General features: G+C 46.5%; 1 long non-coding RNA gene across 1 annotated transcript; it reads left to right on the top strand.

The window, feature by feature from the left end:
• The first annotated feature begins 6533 nt into the window (after nt 1–6533).
• LOC106021042 lies at nt 6534–14600 on the top strand. Its single transcript, XR_005877747.1, has 3 exons — nt 6534–6733; nt 11886–12113; nt 13881–14600. It is a non-coding gene; the product is annotated as an uncharacterized LOC106021042 (long non-coding RNA).
• Nucleotides 14601–17208: the final 2608 nt, after the last annotated feature.

Here is a 17208-nt window from a genome sequence, read left to right as displayed (position 1 = left end):
GTGCCACCATGTCTGTCCTGGCTTAGTTCATTTGAGCCAAACCCCTGGACTCTAGACTGAGTGTCTCCCTCCATAACCTGGGGCAATATCTCTCCCATCTTTCTGGGCTCTCAGCTCAGTACAGACTTCTTTAATCCCAGTGCATTTCATCCCAGACTCTAGAAACAGGTCCCAGCGGTCTGGATCCACCTACAAGAAATACCAGTGACCCAGAGACAGAGACTCAGCTGCCGGCCTTGAAACAGGGTGGGAAGGGATAGGCTTGTTAACTCTATTTGCTCCTAGTGTTTCCTAACCTAGCCCCAGGGCTATGGCCCTCTCCTGGCTCCAAAGTCCAGAGGACTAGGACTTCTCCTGGCTGCTGTACCAGGCCTGCTCAGTTTATGAAACCGTCTGGTGCACTAGGTATGGTGGTGCATACTTTTAATGTAGGACTTAAAAGACAGGCAGGCCAGTTTTGGTGAGTTCAAAGCCCGTCTGATTTAGGTAACAAATCCCAGGCCAGCCTGAACCACACAGTGAGAATTCATCTAAAAAACAAACAGCAAACCCCAAAAGTATGTAGCATGTGTGGAACCTCCCCTAAGCCTGCATCTGCCTGTCCCAGGTTTGGGTTTGACCTCCAGTTTTCTTCTGTGACTAAATCTTTCTCCTCCTCTCCCCAGTCCCCCAAGCTTCCTCTCCATGGTCCAACTAACATTTCTCACCTGCTTCTGCTATTCTCCAGGACCTTCCCTGCAGACATTTAAGGAGGTGGTGACCAGTACTGCTGGCCTGTTACCTGGGTGGACTGATCTCTCATCTCCCATTTTCATGAAGTAACTATGTCTGTGTCCACAGTGGGTGATGGAGAGAGCTGGATATACCAAGGGGTTCCCAACGTCCAGACTAAATCAGCAAATATTCTTAAGACTAGACTATAAGTCTTAGAAGAGCATGGAGGTAGCTAGACAAGAAGGTTAAGAGCACTGATCTTCCATCTCTCCAGCTGCTACAATCAACTTCCATGGATTGACTACGTCTAGAAGTGCTTGTGGAGTCCGTTCCTTTGTGGGGTTCACAAAGATAGGGAATCATGCCAGGACAGGCTCCAAAAACAACACAGAGAAACCCTGTCTCAAAAAACCAGACAAACAAACAAAAAAAAGCACTGATCGTCTAGGAAATCCAATACCAACCCTCTTCTGGACTCCAGAGGCACCAGGCATGCAAGTGGTACACAGACATATGTGCAGACAGAATACCCATACACACATCAAATAAATAAATAATTTTATGTTGATTGTAAGCTGGGCACACCCCTGAAGTCCAATTATTAGGGAAACTAAGAATTATTTAAGGGCAGGGTAACAGAGCAAAACTTTGCCTCAAAAAAAAAAAAAAAAACCTGAGCTAGAGAGATGGTTTGGCAGTTAAGAGTTTATACTGCTTCTGCAGAGGACCTGAGTTCTGATCCAGTGCCCACCCATTCATGCCACATGGGTCACAGATACCTATGACTCTAACTCTAGGTGGTTCTGAAACCTATGACCTCCTGGGACACACACACACACACACACACACACACACACACACACTAAAATGATTTTTATAAAATTAACTTACAAAACAAACAAAAGGACCATTTCAAAGCTGGCAAGATAGCCCAGTGTGAAAGTGCTTGTCTGGGACACTCAAGGCCCAGAGTTTTATACCAGTTCTAAAAGGAGAAAAGAGGATGAGGAGGAGGAAGAAAAGGAAGAGGAGAGGACAGCCATAGAGGGTTCTATTCTCCAGATATGAAGATTTATGGTTATGAAAACTGTGATACATAAAACATATATCCTCCTTCCCAATAAGCAGCAATCTGTTGCTTGTTTGCTTTTCTCTTTTAAGACACAGTCTGTGTAGCCCTACCTGGCCTGAACTCATGTGAAGACCACATTGGCCTCTGACTCATAGAGATCTACCTGCCTCTGCCTCACAGACCAGGCAGGCAGACTCTTCCAGTGCAGATGCTTCAACCTCTCCTCAGGCACCCCTTTGTGAGAGGATGTCTTTCTCTGTCTCTTGATTCCCTCAGACAACTTGCCAGTTTCAACACTACCCATGATACCCAGGACCTGGGCTGTGCGTTGAGTGATGGTGGTTTCAATCTTCTTGACCCCTGTGACTCCCCATCCTCCTCTCTGATGCTCAGAGAGCTCCCTGCCCAGCACACAACATAATCTGAACCCAAACTCAAGCCTGATTGATGGAGGGTCAGCCTCAGAGTGCCCAGTCACACAGCAACCAATAGGAGTGACAGGGACTGAAGGAGCATCGTGATCTCAGAAACGGAGTGAGAGAAGGGGAGAGCTGAAGAGACTGTGGCCAGATAATAAAGAACACTTTGGAATGGTAGCTTAGTCTCAGGAATTAAGGACAGGAACAACTCAGATTAGAATGACCAGAGACCGTGGCCAAGCAGGCTTGAAGCCAGGGTGCAAGGTATCCATTAATCTCTGATGGCCTGCTTTTCTGCATGAACCTTGGGATTTCTGTAGCCTCCCAAAGAAGTTAAGCACGCTGCAAGAATATTAAAAGCTAAACCAAACCACCTCAGCTAGAGATGGAGGCCCTGCCAAGGCCAAGGGATTAAACTCAGCCTCCTGGAACAAAGTTTGACTCTGATAGCCTGTTTGCATGGGGCTGGCATGCAGGCAGCCAGGAGTCTAAGGGCTGGAAGGCCTTGTGTCTTTGTGGCCGGTGGTCATGAGTTAATCACCCTGCCAGGGACCTCTTGCTTGTGACAGGTAAGTCACACACCTGGCCGGAAAGGGCAACAGCACTGACCAGTAGGTAAACCCTGACTCTGGGGGTGGGGGTCAGGTGGAAGGAAGAATTTTCTGGGATTAAGAGCCCTGTCCTACTGTGACTTTCTGCAGAGGCAGCAGGACCCCATGTGGACTTGGGACCAAGGATGGACTCCTCTGGTCACCAAGGCTCAGATGCAGACAGTCCCTCCCTCTGTCAGGGAAGAGGAAGATTGGATTCTGCAAACCAAGGGAAGGCTGTAAGGTTGCAAGGCTGCAAGGTCCTTCATTGAGAAATGTAGTCAAGCCAGACCTGGTGATACACACCTTTAATCCTAGCACTCCAGAGGCAGCAGCAGGCAGGTATCTGAGTTCGAGGACAGCCTGCTCTATAGAGCAAGTTCCAGCACAGCCAGGACTGACTACACAGAGAAACCTGTTTCAAAAACCAAAAAGAGGAAAACAACCAAGTCAATTCAAAAGTATTCTCTACAAAGAAACAGTTCAAATTTACAGCCTCCCCACTGCCCCAACTTAGACAGAACTCAATATGTAGCCAAGGATGACCTTGAACTCCTGATCCTCCTGCCTCCCCCTCCTGAGTTCTGGGATTATAGGTATGCACCACCACGCCTATTTTATATGGTGCTGGGACAACCCAGGGCGTTGTGCATGCTAGACAAGCACCCTGCCTTTTACTGGGGATCAAACCCAGGAGCTCATGTAAGCGGTTTAGCACTGAGCTACATCCCCAGCTGCCTCTAGCTCTTAAACTACAAATGACTCTGCTCCTCCACAGCCTTTGCCAGAGTTTCTGGACTACGTTGCAGAGGGAACAAAGGCCACAGACACCTGGAATTCACAGAGGAAGGCCGAATCTCCAGTCAGCACAGACATAGTGTGGGGTACTAGAGAGGGAACAGTTAATGTTGGCCCAGACAAGCGAGGACTGAGTTATGAAGCAAATCAAACAGTCTCCCACTGAATAGACTAGAAAACAGCGTAGAGAATTCCTACATCAGAGCCCACAGGTTGGCGGGAGGAGGAATGCAAGTCTGACAGCAGGAAGGGCCTTGGATGGGATTCAGCCTTAGAACATTGCCAAGCACATAAAATGCCCTAGGTTCCACCTCCCATTCCACAGTTTCATATTTTGTTACATTTATCTGTTGGTTGGTTGGCTTCTGTGGGTCCATGGGAGTGGGGATATGTGGGCAGCTGGGTCAGAAGGCATCTTACAAGAGTCAGCTCTCTTCTCCCACCTTGTGGGTCTGGGAAACTGAAGTCCGGTCATTAGGCATGGTGGCAAGCTCCTTCACGGAGCAATCTCACCACTCCCTTTCTAGAAGAATTTGTAGCAGGAAAGCATAGACCCATTTGGAGTTATCCCCAAGGAGAAAGGCGGCCTGTGCAGCTGGAGCCATGTGAGGAAGGAGGGGTGTAAAGGAAGCAATAAAACCCAGGGGTGTTTCAGTAGGGAGGAGGCGGAAATGGCCTGGATTTCACCTCAGGTGAGCTGGAGAAAGCAAGGAAAAGATATGGCTGACTTCTCTTGTGAAAGGATTGTCACATACACAGCAAGAACAGGTCAGAGGGGAGGAAACCGATCCAGAAAAGCCCACCAGAGGTGATCATGTAATCCAAGCTAGGAGAGCTTGTTCAAGTGGTCTGAGACAGGAATGTTCAGGTGCAAATGGATCAGAGGCTTATTCCAAGGATGGTGCCTAACTTTATCAGTAGATTACCTGTGGCTAGGGGAGAGAACCTGCTAATATAAATAGTCCCTGACTCACAAGGGCCCTGCCATAACTGGCCTGCAGGGATTAAAGACATACATACATACATCCAATCATCCATCCATCCATCCATCCATCCATCCATCTATCCATCCATCCATCCATCCATCCATTTATGAGACAGGGTCTCACTTTGTATCCCAAACTGGCTTTGAACTCACACAGAGAGATCCTGCTTCCGTCTCCTGAGTACTGGATTAAAGGTGTGAGTTGTTGTACCCAGCAAGACATTCTAAAGGAAGGACCCATGAAATAGCAGGAACCTCTTGCAGGGAGAAGGAAAAACACCAGCTGGAAGGGGAACTTGTCTCCAGAGACTTCACACAGCTTTTACAGCTCCCACGGTGGACTAAAGCCCAATGATGGGTCAGTTGTGGGCAAGACCACCCTTGGACATTTGCACTTCTTAGATGTTCAAATCTGTGGCCTTCACTTTAAACTGCAGTGTCACTTCAGGACCCTGAAGAAGGCCTTGTGGAGTGGTCACCAGATGTCTTTGTCTCTCTTCCCCACGTGACCACGTTGACTGTATCTCCTATTCCTGCATTTTACTGTCAGATTGCTGTTTGTGCTGGATTCTCAAGTTTAGTAGACAGAATTTGATTTCTTGGTGTAAGTCTGTGACCCAGGTTTGGTAACATCACTATTTCTCAAAGCCACAATGATACTAGAGATAACTTTCAGTATAGTAGTCAAGAATCTGTTGTTTTGGGGTTTTTCCGTTTTGTTTTGCTTTTTATTTTGATTTTCTAGAGACGAGAGTTGGAACTCACTGTATAGATAAACTAGGTTGGCCTCAAACTCAGTGATTCACCTGCCTCTGCCTCCCGAATGCTGGGACTAGAGTTGTGTGCCACTACTGATGGCCAGGCTGTTTCTTTGTTTAATAATAAACACTAAGTTACAAGAATTTCTTTCCTTCCTCCCTCCCTCCCCACCTTGTCTCTCTTTCTGAAAAGATCCTTCATAGTTCAAGGATGGCCTTGAGCTCCTAAATATATTGCTAGGCATAGTAGCTCACGCCTACTGAAAAGGCAGAGACAGAGGGCTCTCTTAAGTTTGAAACCAGCCTGATGTGCATGGTTAGACCCTGTCTCATAAACAAACAAACAAATAAATAAATGACATGTACCACAAAGTAGGCTTTGCTTTGGATAACTTTGTGTAAGTGTTTGAGGCAGGCTAACCACCATGCTCAGAATACTAAGAACACTGCATACATTCCTGCCTTGTGATACTTTCTAAGTATCTACTTTCTTTTTTAACATAATTTGTTTATATAACAATATATAATTTTATATTATTATTTTTGCTGGGAATTGAACCAGGTTCCTCTGGAAGAGCAGACCGTGTTTTTAAACACTGAGCCATCTCTCCAGCCCAAGTTATCTACTTTCTAAGCCAGGCAGCATCTGCATTTGGCCTGAGCAACTAAAAGAAAGTTGCCACTAACAGAAGAGCCGCTGAGAGAGCAGGTTTGCGGTCCATTGTGAAGTCAAGTCCATTGGAAGTCCAAGTGGAGACTTCGTCATTAATTGAGAAACTTTGACTCTAAACCTATGGGTATGAAAGCATATGTAAGTCAGGTTTGGTGGTACCCAACTGTGACCCCGGTATTCGGGATATGGAGGCAGGAGGAGCTGGAGTACAAGGCTATGTGATCTCACATCCTTAGCTATGTGAGATCCTTTCAGAAAGAGAGGTAAATTGAAAGTAGGGATCTTCTGGGTTTGGTTGGACTCAGCCAAGGATTAGGTACAGAAGGAGTTCAAAGGCAGAGAATGGGAGACCAGGGAAACGAGGAGAATCAAGGGAGACTAGGAGTGGCCATTGGAGCAGGAAGCAAAGCCATCCTCAGACAGTCCATGCCGTTTTTCTGGACATGTTCTCATTAAGCGTCACATGGTAAATATTTTCACCTTCATAAGCCACATTCTCCTGGCTGCCATCACGCCATTCTGACATTAAAGCACAAAGCATCCGAAGACAAACAGATGTGGCTGTGTTCCCAAAAAGTCCATGAGAACCTGTGCAGGCTGACTTGACCTGCCTCTGTAATACGCCAAACCCTGGTAGAAACAAATGTGGTCCCAGGAGTTGCACAACGCAGTGAGAGAGCTGATGTTCAGGAAGCCGAGCTGGCAGAGGCTTGCAAGGAAAGCGGTAAGTGGGATCAAATACTGCTGACAGCCGGAGCGGATGAAAGAGAATCAGTCAGTGACAATGGGAACACAGAGGACGCCGGTGGCCTTGGCTAGAGCAATGATCAGGCAGACTGATCAGGATGAGTGCCAGAGTGGAAATTCTCTTAGAATTCTGATTGGGGGCCTGAGGTGGGGGAGCTCAGAGAACATCTATTCTTTTTGGTCAATGAACCAGGGCCATGATTGCTGTTCACACAGAATCAACTGCTATCAAAGCAAAGGAGTGCCTGAGATTCTTTCAATAATGGCAGCCAAGCATTGCCATGTTGTTTTAAAGAGCACACATTATTTATACTCACAAGAACAGAAACTGGGTTCCGGTGTTGAATTAGAAGCCATTGGGAGATGACTTCAGTATGACGGTGCTGTCTGCAGGCATATTCAACGGCAAGAAGTTGAGTGTGGTACACGCCTGTCATCCCAACACTCAGGAGGATGAGACACTAGGATGCTTGTCTCAGAGTCTACTTTGTTTGGAGCCAGCCTAGGCTATGTGAAACCCTGCTTCAAAGTGGGGAGGGGGGAGGATGGCCGGGAGGTGGTCGCTCATGCCTTTAATCCCAGCACTCTGGAGGCAGAGGCAGGTGCATCTCTGTGAGTTCGAGACCAGCCTGGTCTACAAGAGCTAGTTCCAGCACAGGCTCCAAACCCACAGAGAAACCCTGTCTCAAAAAAAACCAAAACAAACAAACAAAGTGGAGTGGGGGAAGGCCAGTTATAGTCATGCCTGTCATGCCAGTACCCAGAAGACAGAGGCAGGAGGACTGTAGAGTAGTATAAAGTAGCAATTTCCAGACTACCCAGGCCTATATTAAGAGTCTTTGATGCAGACTTAGTAGACTTCCTAGGGGAGGACTTACCCTCTCCAAGGAGCAGATGGGAGGGGGAGTAGGAGTAGGGAGGTGGAGGGAGCAGGAGGAGAAGAGGGAGGGAGAACTGGGATTGGAATGTAAAAAATAAATTAATAAAAAAGAGTCATCACAGGAAGAAAATAATACTTTAAAAAAGGCTGTGAGGGAAGATGAAGGGAGAGAAGAAAATGACCTGAGGCAGGGGCATCATGGCTACACCAAGTCCGCAGAATTATTGATCAGAATTAGTCTATCCTGAGCTCCAACGGTAGCCCATGCAGTTCCACCGTCTACACAGCCAAGCAAGTTTCTCATTAACCACACTGAGTTATTAGCATGGGGTCCATCCAGTGACAAAGCCTAAATTTATGCCCTATTTTGCTTCCCAGGGAGTCCAAACTATTTCATATCAATTACCTCATCGATCTCCTCAGTCTTCGTGTGAGATTTAGGATTATTATTTCTTTTTCATTTTGACATCCCACCTGCAGAAGGGTGATAAATATTATACCCCAAGTTTTATGATGTGGGACCTATGACCCAGTCAAGGAACTTTGGTTGGCGGCTTTTACCTCTGAGAGGAGACCTAGAGGGAAGCAAGAAGTTGGAGGGGTTTGGATTAACAGACTGGTCCTCATGTGTGCCTCTTACCAATGCCAAATGACTGGACTGGAAGGATCTCACCTTCAGAGTAGCCTAGTAGTCAGCTACCAGATCTCCTGTGTATGTCTGTGCCTGGCACCACAAGAAGAACTAGACACTCCTCTCTCTGTATTCTTGAGACCAACTTTGGAAGTTTACCAGTTGGACAGCCAGGCTGTAAGCTCTTGCTTCATTTCTCTGCTCCATGCATTTCAGGTCAACAATAGCAATGTCAGAAGGACCCTCTCCCATGTTGGTTCTAGGTCCTCCAAGGTACTTTCGCCACTTCTCTGGTTAAGATGACACATCAAGGAGGATGCTTCACTCTGCATTTCCCAAGAGTAACTATTTGAGTTGAGCCTGAAGAGAAACAAAAAAGAGATGTTGGGGAAGTTGATAAGGATTTACGGGTCATGGTTCCTTTGACTTCCTACAGGGTCAGTTCTTCAGCTCAGAAAGCAAATAACACGTTAGTAATATTGTTCTTACATAAGCTCTCAGGGTTGCTCATCTTTGAGAAAGGGGGCTTGTGATAAGTTAAGTGGCTTCTGTTTACTCTAACTCAATAATGTAAAGTTTAACTTGGAAGTCAGGATGGTGAATGTTAAGACTGAACACTTCAACTTTCATAGAGGGGTGGCTGTTGGCTTGGAGCAGCTATCTCCAGAGATGTGTTCAGAGTTAGAAAGTGTTTCCATAACTCCCAGCACATTCTGAAATTCTTCTGGGAGACTGCATTTCAAGGCCAAATTAAAAGACACACATACAAATCTGGTCTTCAACTCAAATAATGTCAGATAGTTCATCTACTCTCATATTGCCTTGTTTTTTTGTTCATTTGTTTTGTTTTGTTTGAGACAGGGTTTCTCTGTATTGTTTCGGAGCCTGTCCTGGAACTCACTCTGTAGACCAGGCTGGCCTCAAACTCACAGAAATCCGCCTGCCTCTGCCTCCCGAGTGCTGGTGTGCCACTAACGCCCGGCTTTTTTTTTTTTAAGATTTATTTATTTATTATGTATACAGTGTTCTGTCTACATGTATGTCTGCAGGCCGGAAGAGGGCACCATATCTCATCACAGATGGTTGTGAGCCACTTGTGATTGCTGGGAACTGAACTCAGGACCTCTGGAAGAGCAGCCCTTTGAGCCATCTCTCCAGCCCTTTTTGTTCATTTGCCAATGTTAAGAATCAAACCCTGGCCAAGAGGTGGTGGTGCACATTTTTAATCCCAACACTTGGGAGGGAGAGGCAGGCAGACTTCTGAGTTCTAAGCCAGCCTGATCTACAGAGCAAGTTCCAGGACAGCAAGAAACCTGCATTGAAAAACAAAAAAGAAGGATGAAGGTGAAGGGAGGAGGAGGAAGAGGAAGAGGAAGAGGAAGAAGAAGCAGAAGCAGAAGAAGCAGAAGCATAAGCAGAAGAAGCAGAAGAAGAAGAAGAAGCAGAAAAAGAAGAGGAAGAAGAAGAAGAAGAAGAAGAAGAAGAAGAAGAAGAAGAAGAAGAAGAAGAAGAAGAAGAAGAAGAAGAAGAAGAAGAAGAAGAAGAGACACACCACACATCTGCTTGGGCTCTGCTGCTTCACACAGCAGGCTGTCGTGGGAGTGATAAATGCTATGCTATTAAACCACACACACAGGTGTTTTGCTAAATTCTTGGTTTATCTTTAAAGTTAAACCAATACTAGTATTGATTAGCCTGAAACTGGACCTGCTGTCAGAGTGCTGTGGGTAATCATTAAGATTCAGGCCCAGCCAAGTTAGAGAGGAGAGTCTGGGAAAGTAGATGCAGGAAGAAATCCGGGGCAGACTTCAGAAACAGCTGAGCGATCGAAAGCAAAGTTTCCCTTCATCTTGGGAGAGTCAAAAGGACCTTCTACAAGATGAGGTACATAGGGGCTTTAGCAGAAAAAAAGCAATGCATTCTGATCCCCCTGACAGTTGGGAGGGGCACCCAGGCTTCTGTGACTTTGATTGGAAGAAGAGGAACGTCATAGTACCAAAGTCTTCATGGGTTTTTTCTAATTTATTTAAAAAGTTTTCCAATACATTTTATTTATTTGGGGGAGAGGTGTCCACACACCGCTGTGCATATGCAGGGGTCAGATGAACCTTGTGGGCATCAATTCTCTCTACCGGGTGGGTCTAAAGTTTGGTGGCAAACACCTTTACCACAGAGAAATATCACCAGTCGTGTGTGTGTGTGTGTGTGTGTGTGTGTGTGTCTGTCTGTCTGTCTGTCTGTCTGTCTGTGAATCTTTCTGCATTTGGTTCTCTCCTTCCACTGTAGATTCCAGGGATGGGACTGAAGTCAATATCAGGTTTATGCAGTCCTTCAAACCACTAAGCCATCCCACCAAACCAAGGTCCACACACTTTGTTTTTTTTTTTTTTTTTTTTTGGTTTTTCGAGACAGGGTTTCTCTGTGGCTTTGGAGGCTGTCCTGGAACTCACTTGGTAGTCCAGGCTGGTCTCGAACTCACAGAGATCTGCCTGCCTCTGCCTCCCGAGTGCTGGGATTAAAGGCGTGCGCCACCAACGCCCGGCACACTTCTAACTAGAGCATTATTCTCAGGATTTTTCCTGATTTCGAGTGAGATTTCTCTGCTTCCCTTTAAATGCAGAACTCAAACTCTCTCCACATCAGGACTCTTTCTGATTAACCAGGGGAGACGCTGACCTCTTGCCCATTTCCCAACTCCCTGGAAGCTTTTGTGTTTCCATCAGGGATTCCGAACAGCAGTAGATCAAGATAAGGAAGAGCGCTAAGTCTGGGTAAACCTTCTAGAATTTTCTGATAAGCCTAGGGTGTGCAAATGAGGAAATTGGGATCCCAAGGGATCCAGTGACCTGCTCAGGGTCTCAGAGCTTGGAAGATACCATTTCTTCTATCTCGGCCTGGGAGCAGGGGTTCTTTCCTTACCATGGGAGTACTTGGTGCTCCCTGTGTGCACTGAATGGTTTATACAACCCTACACACCTCATTCTTCCTTTGACAGGGACTCACATGGCCTCAGACTTGCCGAGGATAGCCTTGAGCTTTCTGAGCCTCTTGGAAGACCAGAGCTCACTAGTGCTTCCTGCCAAAGTCCCTCTAACTCCAGTCCCTTCTGGGGGCGAGACACCTTTCAAGCGCTGGGACTGGGATTGCAGGTGAACCCCGTGATGCCTCGAAGCATGCCCGTCTTTCCTTCCTGCCATAGCACCTTACTCTATAGCCCCGATTGGCCTGTAAGTGGAGGCAATCCTCCTGCCTCTGTCTCCCCAGAGCTGAGAGTATGGATGTGAGCTCTCACATCCAGCTGCTCACTTCCCATTGTCTGTGTCACCACTCCTTGTGACACAACGCAATGACCACTGAGCTCCTGCGACTGAAGTCCCGAGATGAGTAGGTCTTGCTTTTATTTTTTTAATTTTTGAGATCATAACTTAATCATAGCTCCCTTTCTATTCCTGTCTCCAAACCTTCCCATGTACCCCTCCTTGATCTCATTCAAATTCATGGCCTCCATTTCATTAACTGTTGTTAAATACATATTTGTTTATGTGCATGCATATATTCCTAAATACTCTAGTACAATATGTTCAATCTGCATATTGTCATTTGCGTGTCTGTTTTCAGGGCTGACCATTTGGTATTGGCCAATCAACTGGTGTGTTCTTCCCTGGAAAATCTAGGGATGTCAGAAGCTACCACCATAAACTCTCACTAACGAGACCAACCAAACATGAAATGAACAAGAAAAGACACCAGCAATACACACGTTATCATGGATGTGGGGAAAGCTCAGGAGGTCTCAACCTTGCACAAAGAACCACAAGCAACTAAGGGATGGAGAGAGTGAGAGAGGTAGTCTTCCCCTGGTTCCTGTTGCTGCTGTTTTTACCTTTATTTCTATGTATGTATATGTAAGCGGAGGCCACATGTCTGCTGGTATCTGTGGAGGCCGGAAGACAGGGTTAGAACTGGGGTTACATACAGTTGTGAACAACCTGGAACGGGTGCTGGGAATCCGAGTCAGCTTCTCTGCAAGAAAAGCAAAGTGCTCTTAACCGCTGAGCCATCCCTCCAGTTCTTATCACGATGAACTCACAGTAACACGTGCAGCCCAGCCTGCTCCTATCTCTGTGTTCCGGGCTTGGGGATTTAAATGACCCCCCCTACAGCTATCAGCAGCAGCCAGTGTCCACTTAGCCACTATACCAACATCCTTTCCTTCTTGAGGGTGAGGAGTCACTTCACAGCCAGGCATGGCAGGCTCACACCTGTAATCCCATAGCTCTGGAGGTGGAGGCAGGAGGATCCTGAATTCTTGGCCAGCTTGGGCTACATAGCAGGAGCCTGCCTCCAAAGCAATGATTAAACCCAAAACCAAAGCAAAAAAGCATTCTTTGACAAAAATAGAGATATCCAAATAAGGTGCTTGTAGCCCAGGTTGGCCTCCTCCTGACAAGAGATTATGGGCATGAGCCACCGCACCCTAGCTTCTATTGTCTCTTTAAGAATTCCTCCAACAGCTAGGTAGTGATGGCACATTCCTTTAATCCCAGTGCTCTGGAGGGAGAGGCCAGCAAATCTCTATAGAGTGAGCTACAGGACAGTCAAGGCTGCACAGGAAAAACCCTGTCTAGAAAAACAAACAAACAAAAAATTCCTTCAACAAATATTTAAAGAGATATGAGTCCATGCCAGCTCTGAGGGCAGGCAAAGGGCAAACATAACCCTCTTCCATCAAGGTGTTTCCATTCTGCTGAAGGGTATCAGAGGAGAATGGGGAAAGTGGACAGTGTCAGGGGGCCTAAATGCTGTGACGGGGGCAGAGAGAGGGTGTTCAGTATGTTCTAAACTGTGTGGCCACAGAATCAACTAAGCTGGGCTCATAGGGGCTCACAGAGACTGAAGCGACAATCACAGAACCTGCAAGGGGTCTGCTCTAGATCCTCTGCAAATATGTTCTGGTTGTTAGCTTGGTGTTTTTTCAGGAGGGGTGGGTATCTCTGACTCTTTTGCCTGCTCTTGGGACCCTTTTCTTCCTACTGGGCTTCCTTGACTGTTGTTTTTAACTAAGGCTCTATCATTCTATTTACCAATAAAGATTTGGGAGTCAGATGTTGGGGTAAATATTTGTAGCTCAGACAGGCCGCACAGCAACTAGCTGACCTTCCTTTTTGGCTAGAGACCCACCAAGAGACCCAAACCATATAGACTGAGAAACTCCAAGTCCCTCCCTACTCCTTCCTGTGCATCTCTCTGTCTGTATTCTTGGCTCCTCTGTACTCTCAATTAGTTGTCCCCTGATCCTAGGTTGATTTTACTAACACAGTATGATCAAGTATCACACAACACTCACCCAATGCTGACATTAGGGTTTGTGCCTGGTTTTACTGTATCTTGTTATGCCACATTTGATTGATATCCTGGGAGGACTGCTCCTTTCTGAAGGGAACCAAAGAAGTAGATTTGGGGGAAAGGGGAGGTGGGAGGGGAGCTGGGATGAGTGAAAGGAGGAGAAACTGGAGTCAGGATGTGTTGTATGAGAGAAGAAGGAGGAAGCTAAGCTGAAAAATACTGTTTTGCCTCCTTTCTATATTTTTCAAATAATTTTTATGTGTGTAGGTTATTTTGCCTGCATGTGTGTATCTGCATCACACGCATGCAGTGCCCCTGGAGACCAGAAAAAGGAGTTTTATTCCTGGGACTGGAGTAACAGAAGATTGTGAGCAGCCATTGTGGGTGCCAGGAATTAAGTCTGAGTCTTCTGGAAGAGCATCTCATATTCTTAATTGCTGAGCCATCTCTCCAGCATTTCTTATACGGTGAACATTTACTGAGACTGAATAGAAAGGAGAGAGAGAGAGAGAGAGAGAGAGAGAGAGAGAGAGAGAGAGAGAGAGAGAGAGAGAGAGCCGAACACCAGCATGCTTCTCTCTTTCTCTGCTTCCTGACTACAGATACAACATGACCAACCGCCTCAAACTCCTGCTGCCGGGATGGACCAGACCCTCAAGACTATGAGGCAAAATAAACCCTTCGCTGCTTAAACTATTTGTGGCCGTTTGAACCAGATGCCCCCCCATAGTCCCGGGCAGTTGAATAGTTTGTTCCCAGTGGTAACATGTGGGCAGATTTAGGAGGGCGGCCTTGCTAGAGGAAGTACACCACTGAGGATGTTCACTTCCTTTGTTTCCTGCTTGTGGCTCAAGATATGTATGCCCTCAGCTCTCAGCTTCTCACTGCCACGTCTACCATCTGTTGCCATACCGTCCCCTCCCTGACCCTAATTATAGACCCTAACCCTCTGAAACTATAAGCCCAAAATAAACTTTTTTTCTATAAGTTGCCTTGGTCGTGGAGTTTTATCTCAGAAATAGAAAGTAATCAATCTACTGCGTTGTCATGTATTTTGTTATAGCTACAAGAAAGGTAGCTAACCTTATACACGTGCATGGCCTGAATCCACTGGGCAGCATTGGCACACTTGGCATAGAGAGTTAATGCGCATAGGAGTTAATGTACATAGCCTAATCATATAACTCGAAGTCTGCAGAGATTTATAGGATCTTAGGACTAAAGGAGCTTAGTGGTTCCCTTTGACAGCTTCTCCTCAGTAGGGAGGCTAAGGTCCAGGAAGTTGCAGGCTCTTGCCTAGAGCTGTTGTAAGCAACTGTTTGATCACTTTTTGATCTTAGGAATGGCATCCTTCTTAGGAGTTCACAAAGGGCTCTTCACACTGTTGGGAAAGGCAAGACCTGAGTGCTGGAGCTGGAAGCACTTGGCTTCTAGATCAGCCTCAGGGGGAGCGTCCCCACAGCTCTCCAGCTTGGAAGATAATGTTATGTAATATTGTGAGTGCACCTGTGTTCTGTGACTGTCACATGAGGATAGATATTGGCACTCAGAAAGCTTTAGATTTTGAGCATTGTCCATTTTGATTTTCAAATTTGGGGTGTTCAACTAGTATATAAATGGAGTGGTCAGATGGACCCAACATCTTCATTGGCAACCTCGTTTTGACCAGTAGGCATTGCACACTTTTAGAACAGGTTGGTTTCAGGAGGCTCCAGGCAGGTAGAATATTCTGGCCAATAACTCAATATCAACGCCTTTGTTCAAAACTGGAGCAGCTGGTGCCTCACTGCAAGAATGATGAGATGAAGCAGATTCTCCCACTTTGAGGCTATGTCCTGAATGGGCAAAGATGCAGCACCCTGCTCCATGTACCTTGCCAGGCTCTGCAGAGCAGCTTACTGGGCTGGTTACTACCATCTCCATGTAGATCTGTGGTTCCTCCATCCGCTGGTCCTCTATAGCCAATGCCAACCTTGTGAATCTAGGTGACAAAGAGCCAGTGTCTGGCATGGTGGCTTGGAACCTCGTTTCAAGGTGGTGTTTCCAGACACGTAAAAGGCCAGCAGCACACAGAATCAGGCCCCCAGGCTAAGTGTCTATGTTTGGTTTCAGTGTCTTGAGTTTTCAAGCAAGTCAACATCTTCCTACCACTTTGCCAACTATAAATGGAGATAATGGGCTGGGAATGCAGTTTAGTGATAGGCCTTGATGAATTAGACAACATGGCATTAATCAGCACAAGAGACGATAACATAATCAATAGTGTCAATAGAGATGCCACAAATAGGAGGATGAGGCTCCTACCAGTGTGAGTGGCATACTGTATCATGACCAGCTGTTTATAAAAATAGTAATATACTATAAAATAATGATCCAAAGGCCAGATGCACTCTGTATACCTGTAATCACAACACCTGTGAAGGTCTAACAGAATTGTGAGTTCAAGGACAGCTTAGGTAACATAGGAAGGCCCCGAAGAATCTCACTGTGTGACTTTGGCTAGCCTGGAACTCACTAGGCAAACGAGGTTAGCTTCAATTTTACCAAGATCTGTCTGTCTCTGCCTCCAGAGTGCTGAGATTAAAGGAATGAGCCACAACAACATCTGGCCTTAAGGTCATTTTTTTAAAAAGATTAAATTAACTATTACATTGTTCTTAAGAAAAAAGCAAAGTCCCAAACTCAGGGCAACATTGCTGCAGACCCAAAGCTGGCCTGTATTTAGTGGTTGTCTCCTCTGTTCTCCTGTCTCACATGTGCCCACCTCTTCCAGTTCAGAAGGCAAGACAGGAGTTTTCAGGGATACAACTCATCCCCTCTCTGAAATTAGTCTAGCCTTTTTAACTCTAGCTTTTTCTGGGGACAATGCCCTTCCCCCAGAAAAGGACAAGGTGTCCTTCACACACCCTAAACTAGAAAAGAGAAGAGGGATCCCCTCCTAGTCCTCCTTGTCAGGCAGCTAGATGATAAATGCTTTTGAGCGACCCAGCGGCAGACACCTGGCCCTTCAATGACAGGGCTGTGGCAGCCGGAAACCCTGTTACTTCTCTAGCCCTTGAAGACCAGTTCACCATGGAATGCCTCCTCTAGGAAACTGACGAGGACCCTTTGGCTCCTGGACACAGAGGAAAGGGGCTGGCTGGTCTGGGTACACCAGTCTGAAAACATTTACAAATGGCTCAGTCCTGAGAGCTTCAGGAGAGGCTCGGTCATGATGAGTCCATCTCTGAAAGCTTCCGTCAAGGTTTTTTGTTTTTTTTTGGTTTTTTTTGTTTTTTTTTTGTCTCAGAAGAAAAGCACGTGGACATCTTACTCCAACTTGCACCTGGGCCACTTAGGAAAGTGGGATGGATTGGGAGAGTATAATGCCCTTCTAGGGACACAAAGCCCCGTGTCTGCTGTACAGCTGCCCGGTGAGCCTTGGGAACCCCCTCACATCACAGCCAGAATTGGGCTGGGATGCAGCTCACTGGGAGACCTCTAGCTTAGCATCTGCTGCCTGACTCTCCCTCCTAAGGGAAAACCCGAGGGAACTTTCCTTTTTTAAAGCGCTCCAATTCTTGTGCCAGCCAAAACCGGAACTCCCGGTCTCTCG

The sequence above is a fragment of the Mesocricetus auratus genome, unplaced genomic scaffold (genome assembly GCF_017639785.1).
Source record: "Mesocricetus auratus isolate SY011 unplaced genomic scaffold, BCM_Maur_2.0 Super-Scaffold_100006, whole genome shotgun sequence".
NCBI lineage: Eukaryota > Metazoa > Chordata > Mammalia > Rodentia > Cricetidae > Mesocricetus > Mesocricetus auratus.
The sequence above is the reverse complement of the archived record's forward strand: the minus strand, read 5'-3'. Positions and strand labels throughout refer to the sequence as shown.